This window comes from Propithecus coquereli, unplaced genomic scaffold (genome assembly GCF_000956105.1).
Source record: "Propithecus coquereli isolate 6110/MARCELLA unplaced genomic scaffold, Pcoq_1.0 Scaffold124, whole genome shotgun sequence".
Lineage (NCBI taxonomy): Eukaryota > Metazoa > Chordata > Mammalia > Primates > Indriidae > Propithecus > Propithecus coquereli.
In genome coordinates, this window is record NW_012136525.1 from 35,684 (window position 1) to 36,456 (window position 773).

General features: G+C 30.5%; 1 protein-coding gene across 1 annotated transcript in view; it reads left to right on the plus strand.

The window, feature by feature from the left end:
- The window catches only part of LOC105805004 (ovostatin homolog 2), a gene marked incomplete at its 5' end in the record, with an annotated part of 125,418 nt that overhangs the window by 2,065 nt on the left and 122,580 nt on the right, over positions 1-773 (plus strand). The window lies entirely within an intron of this gene.

The window sequence follows — 773 nt, forward strand, 5'->3', positions numbered from 1 at the left end:
AGAACTCTTAATTACCTATATTTTTCCAGCAGTTCATGTGAAATTGAAACTTTCATTTATTATAAATATTATCCTCCTCCTCTGAACATTTTTTTTTTCAATTCTGTTATTTGAATAATCAAATCATTGATTTTGATTGTGGTGTTTTTGACATATCAAGGTTCCTAATGTTTATGGGTTTCAATTCTTATAGAAAAGTCTCACCTGCTCCTGTGTGGTACCTGTAGCTATCTAAGTATGTTTTTAAGATTGATTAAAGCCGGGCATGATGACATGTTGCTGTAGTCCCAGCTACTTGATAGGCCGAGGTGGGAGGCTCTCTTGAGCTCAAAAGTTCGAGGCTGCGACATACAATGATCATGTCTGTGAATAGCCATTGCATTCCAGCCTGGACAACAGAGAGAGACCCTGTGTCTTAAAAAAAAAAAAATTGTACACATTTTTTCTAATAGGCATAAAATTAAATTTTGATTGTGTTCCAAAATAAGAATTTTTTTTCTTTTAGATGTATTCTGAGTTGTGTCAGCACCTGTCTTATACAATTTTGTTCTCTTTATTCTAAATCATGTTTATGAAAGGTTCATCTACTTTATTGGTTCTTATTTTTATTTGTTATACTTTTGTGTTCCTAAAACATTTATTTTAGCTTTAATCCTATTGATTCCTTTTTCTAATATTTTAGTTAATTTCTTTGGTTCTAAAAATATATTTGCTGCTTTTTTATTAATAAACATATTCAGCGTTTTACATTTTTCTTTAACTACAGCTTAACA